The sequence below is a fragment of the Pleurodeles waltl genome, chromosome 7 (assembly GCF_031143425.1).
Source record: "Pleurodeles waltl isolate 20211129_DDA chromosome 7, aPleWal1.hap1.20221129, whole genome shotgun sequence".
Classification (NCBI taxonomy): domain Eukaryota; kingdom Metazoa; phylum Chordata; class Amphibia; order Caudata; family Salamandridae; genus Pleurodeles; species Pleurodeles waltl.
In genome coordinates this window covers 1283875787-1283889490 of record NC_090446.1, presented here as the reverse complement: position 1 = coordinate 1283889490, position 13704 = coordinate 1283875787, and positions in this window count along the sequence as shown.

The following is a 13704-nucleotide window of genomic DNA, read 5'->3' as shown; positions in this document are numbered from 1 at the left end:
ACCATGCAGAAAAGTGATGATATTTCCTTTCCCACCCTGTACATGTCACATAGGTCAGCGCCCATCAGAAGATTGAGATTTGGCATGCCATCGCCAAGGACGTCCGGGCCCTGGGGGTCCACAACAGACGGGGCACCCAATGCCGAAAGAGGTGGGAGGACATCCGCCGCGGGACCAGGAAGACCGCCGAGTCTCTGCTGGGGATGGCCTCCCAACGTAGGAGGGGTGCCAGCCGCCAATTGACCCCCCCTGATGTCCCGGATCCTGGCAGTGGCCTACCCCGATTTGGATGGGTGCGTGGGGACATCACAGCAGACACAAGGGGGTGAGTATCTGCACATTCTGCTATCTTTGCGCGCAGTGGAGGTGTCTGGGTTGGGGAGGAGGGCTGTGGGTGACTTTAGGCCAGGGCGCTTTCTGTAGGCTAGTCCCCTCCTTTAGGCATGGCCCTGTGCCCCCGCCCCCCACCTCTGTAGGGTGCCAAGTCGAGCTATCCATGGTCCTGCATCACCCATGTGTGCATTTGTTGTCCATAGACCTGTAGGGCTAGTCACAAGTACTGAGTAGTGTACCCCGATTGCGCGGCGTAGAGCAGGGGGCTTCTGTGTCTGTCCTCTCCGCCAACGGTGTTGCCAATGCATGCACACAATCTGTCTTTATTTCTCCCCCCACCCATTTTCTTTATTTTCCTGTGCATGTGTGCATTAGCATCATCAGGCGGAGGAGAATTGGCATCGGAGCACGAGGGAGCTGCAACTCACATGGCCCCGGAGGACCATGCTACAGACACCGAAATCACCAGTGAGACGGAGGGCGAGGGGAGCTCCACAACGGGGACCCGTGGAGACGTCAGCGACACCGACACGTCCTCGGAAGGGAGCTCCCTTGCGGTGGCGGCAACATCCGTGCCCACCGCCACGACAGGTACAGCCGCCACCCAGCGCACCAGCCCCACCCTCCCAGCAGCTCCTCGGCCTTCGCTCCGTGCCCGCTCGCCCAGGAAGGCGGGCATCTCCTTCGCCCCAGGCACCTCAGGCCATGCCCCAGTTACCCCTGCTGCCCTCAGTGAGGAGGTCATTGACCTCCTCAGGACACTCATTGTTGGGCAGTCTACCCTCTTGAATGCCATCCAGGGTGTAGAAAGGGAGGTGCATCGGAGCAATGCATACCTGGAGGGCATTCATTTGGGTCAGGCTGCCCATCAACGATCGTTCAATGCTCTGGCCTCAGCACTGACGGCAGCCATTGTCCCTGTTTCCAGCCTCCCTCTTCTAACTGCCTCCACCCAGTCCCAGTCTCCTGTTCCTCTGCCTATCCCATCCACACCATCAGACCAGCCTGCACACACCTCAACACCCAAGGGCAGCTCATCCAGACATAAGCACCACAGATCCCACAAGCATTCACACAAACAACATCCAGATGCAGACATGACAACAGTCACTACCACCTCTGTGTCCCCCTCCTCCTCGTCTCCCTCCTCCCTCCCTGTGACGTCTCCACTCACACCTGCATGCACACCACCATCAGCCAGTACTTCCATCACCAGCACACCCTCCAGTACAGTCCGCACACGTGCAGTCACCACCCCCACTGCCATTTACACGTCCCCTGTGTCCTCTCCCAGTGTGTCTGTCACCCCCTCTTCCAAACCACACAAACGCAGGCAGCCACCCACCCAACAGCCATCCACCTCACGACAGCCTACGTCACAAGCACCTGCACCCAAAGACAGCACACTTGACTCTCCTACAACCACATCCTCTTCCTCCACTCCCATACCCACTGCACCTACCCTTCCCATTGCTCCTAAAAAACTTTTCCTCTCCAAAGTTAACCTCTTTGCATCACCTGACCCACCCCCTCCATCTGGTAAGAGTCCTAAGAGCACCTCAGCCACCACCAGCCCTGCATCGAGGGCGACCATTGTGCACGGGTTTTGGAGTCCACCTTTTCCGAGTGCAGATACATCGGCCAGCAGCAGGGGGACAGCCAGCCCACCCCCTGGGAAGAGAACCCGAAAAACAAAGGGCCGGCGCGAGAAGGCTGAGACGGCTGCCACCAAGGAGCGTAGTCGTGGCCCGTCACCTGCCACAACATCAAGGGAAGGCAAGGGCCAGAGAGCTTCATCGAAGGAGGGCAAGGGCAGCAGGGCGGAGAAGTCAGCCAGCAGGCGCGCGGACCAGGAGGGCCCCACCAGCCCCATACCGGGTGTGACGGAGGACACCCATGGGCCCAGGACTCCATCACAGGAGGGGCCAGCAACCGCACCGTCGGAGGGCGAATAAGCGGGGAGTCCTGGCCGGGTCTGGCTCCCTTGAAAAACAGGACAAGCACCGCTGAAGAGGGCCCCGCCGTGAAGAGCACCGCTGAACAGGGCCCCACCAAGACAGGTACCGCTGAAGAGGGCCCCGCCGTGAAGAGCACCGCTGAACAGGGCCCCGCCAAGACAGGCACCGCTGAACAGGGCCCCGCCAAGATAGGCCCACGCTGAAGAGGGCCCCGCCAAGACAGGCCCCGCTGAAGAGGGCCCCGCCGTGAAGAGCACCACTGAACAGGGCCCCGCCAAGACAGGCACCGCTGAAGAGGGCCCCGCCGTGAAGAGCACCGCTGAACAGGGCCCCGCCAAGACAGGCACCGCTGAACAGGGCCCCGCCAAGACAGGCCCCGCTGAAGAGGGCCCCGCCACGAAGAGCACCGCTGAAGAGGGCCCCACCAAGACAGGCACCGCTGAAGAGGGCCCCGCCGTGAAGAGCACCGTTGAACAGGGCCCGCCAAGACAGGCACCGCTGAAGAGGGCCCCGCCGTGAAGAGCATCGCTGAACAGGGCCCCGCCAAGACAGGCACCGCTGAACAGGGCCCCGCCAAGACAGGCCCCGCTGAAGAGGGCCCCGCCGTGAAGAGCACCGCTGAACAGGGCCCCGCCAAGACAGGCACCGCTGAACAGGGCCCCGCCGTCTCAAGCACCGCTCCGCTGGGCCCTTCATCTCAAGCACCGCTCCACTGGGCCCTTCATCTCAAGCACCGCTCCGCTGGGCCCTTCCTGTCAAGCACTGCTCCGCTGGGCCCCGCCGTCTCAAGCACCGCTCCGCTGGGCCCCGCCGTCTCAAGCACCGCTCCGATGGGCCCTTCCTGTCAAGCACCGCTCCGCTGGGCCCTTCATCTCAAGCACCGCTCCGCTGGGCCCTTCATCTCAAGCACCGCTCCGCTGGGCCCTTCCTGTCAAGCACCGCTCCGCTGGGCCCCGCCGTCTCAAGCACCGCTCCGCTGGGCCCTTCCTGTCAAGCACCGCTCCGCTGGGCCCTTCATCTCAAGCACCGCTCCGCTGGGCCCTTCCTGTCAAGCACCGCTCCGCTGGGCCCTTCATCTCAAGCACCGCTCCGCTGGGCCCCGCCGTCTCAAGCACCGCTCCGCTGGGCCCTTCCTGTCAAGCACCGCTCCGCTGGGCCCTTCATCTCAAGCACCGCTCCGCTGGGCCCTTCCTGTCAAGCACCGCTCCGCTGGGCCCTTCATCTCAAGCACCGCTCCGCTGGGCCCTTCCTGTCAAGCACCGCTCCGCTGGGCCCTTCATCTCAAGCACCGCTCCGCTGGGCCCCGCCGTCTCAAGCACCGCTCCGCTGGGCCCCGCCGTCTCAAGCACCGCTCCGCTGGGCCCTTCCTGTCAAGCACCGCTCCGCTGGGCCCCGCCGTCTCAAGCACCGCTCCGCTGGGCCCTTCCTGTCAAGCACCGCTCCGCTGGGCCCCGCCGTCTCAAGCACCGCTCCGCTGGGCCCCGCCGTCTCAAGCACCGCTGGCCCATTGACAGTGCCGGTTCTGTGTCGAGCTGGTGTTCACGCTGCACTCTGAGCACCCTGCCTCCTCCAATACCAGTGGAGTCGGTTATCCATCTGATGGACTGTGGCTTTGCACTCCCCAGGATGGCACAGTGGGCAATCCACCCACTGTAGAGACTTGTAAGACTGTGGCTTTGCACTCCCCAGGATGGCACAGTGGGCAATCCAGCCACTGTAGAGACTTGTGAGACTGTGGCTTTGCACTCCCCTGGATGGGACAGTGGCCATGGAGGCCCCTCGTGGATCTGGCGTCGTGGACTCAACTGGCTGAGGTGCCCCCCCTTCCCTTCCCCCTGAGGTGCCTGTAGTTTTATCATATGATGCCCCAGCAGTGTTCTCTCCAAGGGTATCTGGTCTCCTGTGTGGGCTTTGCCCATGTGTTTGTGGACATTGGCCCACGGACTGTGGAACTTTAACAAAATGAGCTGGACTTCTTGCCTATGTATTTAGATTTAGCACTGTTCATTTGTTTTTTTAATATTTCAAATAGATGATTTTCCATGACTTCAATGAACCTCTGAGTTGTTGCTCTGCATTGGTGTGTAGATAGTTGTGGGGGGGGGGGTGTATGGCGTATGTGTGTGCCCGTAAGCTTTCCTCCTCCCCCCTCATCTGTGTCGTAGGTGCAGTACTCACCGTTGTCGTCTGCGCTGGCGTTCGTACTCGTGGTAGATGAGCAGGTAGACAATAGCTGGTAGGATGTTTAATTCGGGTTCCATGCTGTCCAGGTTCCTCGTGGAGTGTGTATAGGTGAGCGTTTTCCCGTTCGTAGTCTGTTTCCGCCGTGTTTTTATCGGCGGGGCTCCCGCCCCAGAAAAGGTGGCGGATTGGTGAGTTGTGATAGCGTGGACGGTACATTGTCTGCCGCCTGCCTGTTGGCGGTGACCGCCGCGCTGTTTGTCTGTCCCGCCGTGGCGGTCGGAGTGTTAAAGTGGCGGGCTGTGTTGGCGGTTCCCGCCAGGGTCAGAATTTCTTTTTTTTAACCGCCTGCCTGTTGGCGGGTTGGCCGCCGCTTTATCACCGACCGCCAGGGTTGGAATCACCCCCAGAGTCCTTGATGTGACTGGTCCTGTAACAAACGTTTTTGATATGGCTGTGGATATGTATATTGATAACAAAAGTGTAGATGTGGAAGAGTTAAGGGGCTGTGTGCCTTTTTGGGGAATGCTAGTACAACACTATCTGTGAAGCGTAGAAAGGACAGTCTTATAAGGTTAGATCCCAAAGTGGTTGAATTGGGTAATAATGAGAGAGGTTAAAAGTAGTTGCTTCCTATATTTTATTGGTCACCATTAACACGATTCCGACTTGCTTTCCCAAAAGCAATACATTTTCGCATGTAACAAACGTTTTTGATATGGCTGTGGATATGTATATTGATAACAAAAGTGTAGATGTGGAAGAGTTAAGGGGCTGTGTGCCTTTTTGGGGAATGCTAGTACAACACTATCTCTGAAGCGTAGAAAGGACAGTCTTATAAGGTTAGATCCCAAAGTGGTTGAATTGGGTAATAATGAGAGAGGTTAAAAGTAGTTGCTTCCTATATTTTATTGGTCACCATTAACACGATTCCGACTTGCTTTCCCAAAAGCAATACATTTTCGCATGCAATCTATATCAGAGAGTCAATGATGAGGTACTTCGGTTACCCCTGTTTGATGAAACATGTTGGCTAGCTAGTGTATTAGAACTTTGGAAAAAAAAATAAGACTTGTTTTGATGGACTAAGATGAAAACATGGTGTCTTTTTGTGTGCTTACAAATACATTTAACATTTTTGGGACTTATCTCGCAACCTTGGAGTGCATGGGAGTGGCTGAGCACCCTGTAATGACTTAACAGAAGACATTTCAAATAAGTGTATACATGGTGCAGGTGCCTGTTGTGTCCAGCGGTGGCATGACTCAATGAAAAGGGAGTAAGGTTAATGATATATCTTCACAATATGTTGATCATGGTTCAAGAAAGAGGCTGTGATGCTTCATATAGGGATGGCAGGGTTTTTATTAGTGAGATTAGGTTTCTGAACAGACAGAAGTAAAGTCTGATTCCCTAGTCAAGAGACACATTTTGTAGGGTTTCTTATAGATGCTACAGAGGGTTTTTGAGACTTCCAGGGGAGAAGTTGAAAAACATCCAGAGAGAATTTGGAAGACAGTCGACTTGGATCAAACTACCTTGAGGATGTTGGGAAGGATTGTGGAACTTCTACCTTCAAAGAATTAGGCAAGATTCTGGATCTTTGAACTGTTGAAATTTACAGGGATTAAAGGCAAGCCTTTTATAGAGAGGTCTGAAATATTTTTGGAGGACTTCATTGACTAAATGGTGGCTTAAGAATTTAGAGGCTTGTAATGGTCAAGCAATTTTTTAGAGAATCCAGGTTTTATGATAGAGTCATATACAAGTTTAGAAGGATGGGGTGCAAGATGTGGATTGATTTTTAAAGGAAGTCGGTGGTCAAAGGAAAAGAGAAAATTACATATAAATTGTTAGCAGGTTCATTTGTGATAAGGTGTTTCACAGAGAACAAGGTTAGGTGTTGTGTGTTATTGAGAATGGACAATGTCTCTGCAGTAACGTAGGTAAACAAGATCGTAAGCCTCTGATTCAAGATGCTCATGGATCTTGCAAAGGTCTTTTGAGATTATTGTCTTCAGAAAAATATTTCAGTTCAAGTGGAACATATTGCAGGATTGAGCAACAGTGTGGTGAATTGGCCCTCAGGTAACCTCAAAGATTTGAGTGACTGTACGTTGGATAGGTCAGAGCTTCTAGGTCTGTAGAGGTAACAGATTCCACTGAAAGCAGATCGTTCCGTAAGCAGCTTAAAAACAAAGTAAAGATGTTTTTCAAGTGGTGTCCAGGAGTCTCTAGGGATAGATGCTTTATTTAAGACTGGAGAGGTCTCAGCCTATATGCTTTTCCACCCTTCACAATGATTGCAAGAATGGCATTATTGGTGTGCAGATAGTAGGAGTCAGTGGTGGTGGAGACTCCTCTGTGAAGATCACAAAAATGGTATCCAATAATGTTGGAGATGATAGATTTCCCAATATTACTTCTTCTGTTCTTAGAGGTACTGAGAGGTTCACTGAATGAAATTCACAACTTGGCGAGGTCACCAAGTAGTGTGAGTAGCTTAGATGGGTTTAGGAGAGTTTGGAAGATGTCAGGCCTTCTAAAAAAGGCTCTGAAGCTCATTATTCAGTCCTGGGCCCCAGGGACTAGCACAGCATATAGACTGGCATGGCAAAAATTAGTTTGGTGGTGTATGGAAAGGATTGTAAATTCCAATTCAAGTAATGTAGTGTCTGTGGTGAATTATATGTCACTAATGTTTGAACAAGGCTTCTCATATAGGATAATTAAAGCACAACGATCAGCAATAGCGGCAGGTTATGATTTGGTTAATGGATGTGAAAAGAGTTTAGAATCTTTTGGATAGCTGGGGGTGAAAACGAACATCTGAATTCGGGGGATATGCTTGGTTTCTTTTTGGACACAGTCGGATGTGAGTGCTTTGAGTGTTTCAAGTGGAATATTTTGACTCCAGAAATGGTGTGTTTCTACTTGTCAAATAGAAATAAAACCCTAACAACTGCTATATTCTAACATTATTTTAACAAAAAAGGATAGGTTGTGTGTAGTATGCTGTGGTGATATTTATGAGGAGCAAACAAGAATAGATAGACCAGTGGGTGCATCAATTTGCTGATCTTGTTTACATAACCTTACTTCCTACTTTATCTAGGTGGGCTAAAGAAGTAATGAAAACTGCAGGAGTAGATGTGAGTATTTTTGAGCTCATTGTGTTTTTGGGAGCTTCAGCATCTAAAGCATTCATGATGGGAAGTGGTTTGCAAGGTGTTCTGAGATCTGCAGATTGGGCAAATGATTCTGTGTGTTTTACTTTAAGCCTGTAGAGAGTGCTGAAGAGTGGCTGGTAGCATGGCTTTAAACTTGCATGATGTTAGCTTACGAATCGTGCCATAAAATGTAGAATTTCCACAGCCCAGTGGGCAGAAAATCTCAATATTATTATGGTCATGGAGGCTAATATTTTCCCTCACAATATATAAGAACCACAGTATCTCTCTCAGGCATCTGGCAGGCCAAAAAGCAACCTTAATAATTTGCTCTTCTATAGTTAATTGATTATCCAGACAAAAGCCCAGGTCCTGAACTGCCTGCTTAGGGGTGGAGTAATTGCCTAATTCCTCGAGCCAACAATGACAGTTCCTTAGCAGGGTTTGATTACCCAGATCCAACACTTCTATCTTGCTACTATTAAGCTTCAAACAATTACGCCTCATCCAATCTGCCATCTTCTTAAGACAATGTATCCAATTAGAGGTAGTACTAGGATCTGATGAAGAGTAGGATATAACAGTTTGCGCTGGACATTGCTACAGATATCAAGATACACATTACAGCCAATCCTCCCTGGTCAGAACCGTAGTATAGAGACCACCAGGACTGTGCTCCGTTTTCACCAGCGACATCACTGACTTTGTTGCACCCCTCTTCATCAATGCCAGCACCTTCATCCTCCTCAGAGACCTTAACTTTCACCTAGAAAAGCACATCAACCCAAATTCTAAAGCCCTTCTAGAAAACCTTGGAAACCTTCACCTCACCCAGCACTATACTGAACCCATCCACACCGCAGGACACCTATTGGATCCGGTTTTCTCTTCAATCAGCAACATCATAGTCGACTAGCCAACAACTAGGACCCAAGCACAACAGCAGTTTGTCGAAAGTCATCAAGAACCTCAACAGCTCGATCACCACATGCACTGACACCCTGGGTCCCCTCATGCACAATCCAACAGCAAGAGCCCAATCACAGGCCAGTTGGTACACAGAGGAACGTAGGCTGACAGAATGCCACTGCAAGCAACTCAAGAGCAAATGGAGTTCAAGTCAAAACACTACAGATAAAGACATCTTCAAATCAGTCCTAAGATGCTACCACCAACAGATAAACACAAGCGCACAGCTCTTGCAGGTCGCATGGACCCCAGCACTAACAATGGCAATGAAATAATCGCCATAATCAAAGATTTCCCTGCCCTTCTTGCCACCTCCAGCAACATCACACCCACACAAGACCTTTGCGACAAGCTCTCAGAATTCTTCTGTAACCAAAATACCTGAATATATACAGCAACTTCAACCCTCAGCCAGACCTCCCTCACTGTTGTAACTCAATGTTTACGAACAATAAACCCTGACCTAGTGGCCTGCCCTCACCACAGTCAAAATCATAGCTACAATGAAGACCATCCACTCGGGTACCCATCTGACACTTGTTCTCACAATGCCTTTACCAAAGGACTCCTACTGATCAGCAAAGCACTAACACCCATCCCTAACACCTCCATCGATTCAGCCACATTCCCAGACACCTGGAAACGTAACACCATCATGTCCCAGCTTAAGAAACAATCCGCTGATCCAGCCACACTTTCCAAATAAAGACCCATCTCCCTCCTACCATACCCAGCAATGGTCTTAGAGAAACTATTCAATTGATGCTGCAGCAACCATCTCTGCAACCACCAGCTCATCAACACCATGTAGTCTGTATTCAGGCCCAACCAGAGTATACCCACACACAGCCCCATATGCCAGGAACCTCAGAATAATTATCAAAAGCAAACTGGACATGGCCACACAAGTAAACGCCGTTATTTCATCCTGCTTCCACATCCTGAAGATGTAAGGAAGATCATAAATGATTCCCAAGCAACATTAGAAAAACAATCACTCGTGTGAAGGTCACCAGCAAGTTAGACGCCTGGAACGCTATACGGGGATCACCAAGCAGATCATTAGAAGACTAGAAACCATCCAGAACTCGGCAGCCAGACTCATCCTTAACCTCCCATGAAGAATTCACATCACACCACACCTCCGGGAGCTCCAATGACTCCCAATATACAAACATGCTCATTTTAAACTACTCACTCACACATTCAAGATACTACACAACATATGCCCCACCTACCTGAACAGTTGCATCTCCTTCCACCAACCACCCAGACACCTCCACTCCACAGGACTCCTAGCTACATGCATTTCATGCTTAAACAGAACAAGATCGTGAGCACGGGTGTTCTCTTGCACCCCTCCTAAAGCATGGATCCACATCCCTCTACACATCAGACCCTCCTCCTTTCTTCTTGAAATTCACAAGAAGTTGAACACCTGGCGTTTCAATTACCTAACCTACCAGAGGCAAAGCTAGGCACACACACCTGCTCAGTGCCAGGATACCCTGGCAGGTGATAGTGTGCTTTACAAATACACATCCTATAATTGGTGGTGCTGCCATCAATGTTATACCACTGAAGTCATAGAGATTCCAAAAAATCCAAACATTACACAAAGAACAAGTGTTGCAAATAAGCCATGTCTTTTCAGCAGGAGGGCAATAATAGTCTAATATGTAGCTGGTGCTGCATTTAGGAGCACACTGTCTCAAATATATGGTGTGGTAATACAATGTCATTTAAAAACAGAACATTTTCCACTGAAATGACTACTAAGTTTGTACAGACACAGTTTTACTGATAAAGCTATATCGCGCAAATGATATTTTGTGGAATTCAGCAAATATTTGTCATTTACGCTTTACAAAGTAAAGTGTCTTGATTTGTTTTGATCCTATTAAAATCTTTGTTTCCATCACACTTTAAAATAAGATAAAAGGTGCTTCATTTGTGCTTTCTTGTTTATTTATTTTGAAATATTCATACAGTTATTGATAGGCATTTAAATGTCATGTGTTAGAAGAACACAACATCCTACAGGCTTTCCTTCCACAGCAGGAAGATTTTCACATTATTCACTTTACAAAATCCTCACACTTTTGATCCAGCGCCATCCTTTCTTTCCCTCTCTCTGAGTTTGACAAATCTTTTTAGGAGTCCCGAGGGGCAAGGAGAAACATATTCATTCACTTCATTAAATGACAGTGTAACCCATTTGTTTACACATTAAATCTCAGAGTCTGACTTGAAGTTTTAGAAAGGGATTTATTACAGACTCAAAGTCAAACTTACATAAATGAGTCTTAGAAACATGCTATGTATATAGAGAATCACCAAAGGAGAATGAAATTGTCGCACAATATTAAATTTCACTAACATAGAAAGGACCAATAATTCAACAGTGACAATACAGAAAATAAGGAAAAGCATATGGTGCTTTGAATCTAGACTCAGATTTTCCTGCCTAACTACTGAATCTAAGGGCCAGATGTAGGTAGGGAAAAATTTGCGACTTGCAATTTGCGAGTCTGACAGACTCGCAAATTGCAACTCGCAAAAGTGCATGCAGAAAGGTGTCTCAGACACCTTCTGCGACTCGCTATGGGGTCGCAAAGACCCACCTCATGAATATTAATGAGGTGGGTCGCATTGTGCGACCCCATAGCGAGTCCATGCACACACAGGGATGGTGGCCTGCTGGAGACAGCAGACCTCCATGTCTGTGACTGCTTTATTAATAAAGCAGTTTTTTTTTCTTCTTTTTGCAGCCCGTTTTCCTTAAAGGAAAACGAGTTGCAAAAAGAAAAACTTCCGAAAACATTTGGTTTCGGTTTTTTCAGAGTAGGCAGTGGTCCCTAGGACCACTGCCTGCTCTGAATGTTTTTTTTTTTTTGTCATTCACAAAGGGGAAGGGGTCCCATGGGGACCCCTTCCCTTTTGCGAATGAGTTACCACCCACTTCAAGTGGGTGGTAACTGCGAGTTGGTTTGCGACCGCATTCGCGCTCACAAAGCAACTGAGCATGGCGATGCGGTCTCAAATAGGAAGGGAACACCCCTTCCTATTTGCGAGTCGCAGCCTCAAATTGCGAGTGGGTACCGACTCGCAATTTGAGGTTGTGCATCACGTTAGGCCTTTTGCACGTCGCAAACAAAAGGCTTTCTACATCTGGCCCTAAGTTCCTAACAATGCTAATAAATTAAAATATGAATTCAGAGGAAAGGGTCAGTGTCAGAAATAGTTTTTGGTTGGCAGTCAAGTTACCCCCTGTCCAAGCAAGGACCCTCACTCTAGTCAGGGTAAAGGAGAATCACCCTCAGTTAACCCCCGCTCACCCCATTAGTAGCTTGGCCCGAGCAGGTAGGCTTAACTTCAGAAGCAAGGTGTAAAGTATTTGTACCAACACACACAGTAACCCAGTGAACCCACTACAAAATAACACAACACAGGTTTAGAAAATAGGTATATTTATCTAAACAAAACAAGACCAAAATGATAAAAGTCCGACATATACAAATCAAATTATGAATTTTAAAATGAATAAGAGTCTTAGGGGGTCATTATGACCCCGGCGGTCAGTGATAATGTGGCGGTAGTACAGCCAACAGGCTGGCGGTACATACCGTCACATTATGACATTGGCGGGTTGGCTTAAGCCACCCCACCAATGTACTACACTGACCGTCATGGCGGTAGCAGCCGCCGGACTGGAGAAAACAATCTCCAATCTGTAAATGTAAAAAAATGTAAATTAGCACTTGTATAGCGCACTACTCACCCGTTAGGGTCTCAAGGCGCTGTACTCATACCGCTATGGAACCCCTCCTGGCTTTTCCCTGTGAGGTGCCCACTCCTGAGCACCCCCAGGGTGAAGCCAGGCATCCAAGCGCTGTTGGGGCCGTTGTGGAGATTAAGCAAGCTATTGCCCAGAGTTGCAGAGTGGGACCCATGAATTAGATTAGGCACCGAGGCAAGAATTATCTGGTCAAGGGGAATTGAGCCCAAGACCTGCCGAAGCGGGACTTGAACCCTGGTCTTGAGCCAGATCTCTGCTTCAGGGTCTGCCGCTCTAACCATTGAGCCACACTTCTCAATCTGGAGGCATTATGACCCTGCCTACCGCCATGGTTTTCGTGTCGTTCGTAATGCCACAAAAACCATTGGTGGTAGGCCCTAGCAGTGACAGGGAATTCCTTCCCTGTCACTGGTAGGAGGCCCACCCCCCCTAACACTCCCCATACAACCCTCAACCCCCCCATACATGCTCCCCCCTTACAATCCACCCCCTATACCCACACCCATGCAGGCACATACCACGCATTCACACACTCACTCACACAGGCATACACGCATTCATACACGCATGCATCCATTCATTCACACACGCATCCGTACACACACCCGAACGTACATGCAGACACGCATTCACTTTTCCATTCATTCAAGCATTCTCACACATGCACACACACATGCATCCAACACTACACACTCATGCGCATGCACACACACACACAGTCATGCACACACCCCCACACAAACACACAACACCCCCCCCCCTCCTCTGTCGGAAACACAACTTACCTGTATCCAGGGGGTCTTCCGGCAGGGGGGTGCTGCTACCGCCAGCAGCGCCCGCCAGCAGAACACCGCCAGGCCGTATTATTTGTCATAAGGAGGTCCGCCAGCATGGCCACAGCCAGAGTTCCGCCCTTCTTGTGGCAGAAATCCGGCTCTGGTCATATTATGGCGAACGGATGTTAGCCACGGCAACGGTCTTTTGCCGGCCGTCGCTGCGGCGGTAGTCGGCACTTACCGCCATTGTTTTAATGAGAGCCTTAATCCTTAGAAAACAGTGAGAATGCTGTTAGCGCACAAAAGTACCTGTGTAGCGTCAAAATAAAGCCGCACGGGCGAGTGTGCGTGGAAAAAGGCCAGCGATGTGTCGATTTCTGACCCACAAGCGAGAACGTGCGTCGTTCCTCCTTCTCTCGGGTCGTCAAACGTTGTTCTTCTCTCCTGCAAGAGAGCGAATCGTCGATCCAGACGGGCACCTCAGTCCGGGCAGGCTTTGCGTTGATTTCCCACGCCCA